Source organism: Seriola lalandi, unplaced genomic scaffold, assembly GCF_002814215.2.
Source record: "Seriola lalandi dorsalis isolate HSWRI2012SDOR001 ecotype SW California unplaced genomic scaffold, Sedor1 jcf7180002054285, whole genome shotgun sequence".
Classification (NCBI taxonomy): Eukaryota; Metazoa; Chordata; class Actinopteri; order Carangiformes; family Carangidae; genus Seriola; species Seriola lalandi.
The window spans coordinates 275077-275409 of record NW_019524838.1 but is presented as its reverse complement, the minus strand read 5'-3'; positions in this window follow the sequence as shown (position 1 = coordinate 275409).

Below are 333 nucleotides of genomic sequence, written 5' to 3'. Positions count from 1 at the left end.
TTTTCTACAGTAAATAAAGTTTTCCAAAATTTCAATATAACTGAAATGTTAATCTTTCACTTATCTTTGTTTTAAGTTCAAACAAAAACAAAAAGTGCAAGGAGTTCCCAGGGTCAGCAGCATCTCTTATAAAGTTAACTGAAAATTTAAATAAATAAATAAATAGTTCCCTGAAGTTTGCAATTTGAAGAATGCAGTTCATGTAGGCTTTATGATGCAGTTACATTATGTCTTAAGTCTTGAACAGCAATATCCTGCTCCTCTCTACAAGAAACTATCAAAGACAGCTTCAGGACACACTTCATCTAACAATATGTCATTTTCTGCTGCTTG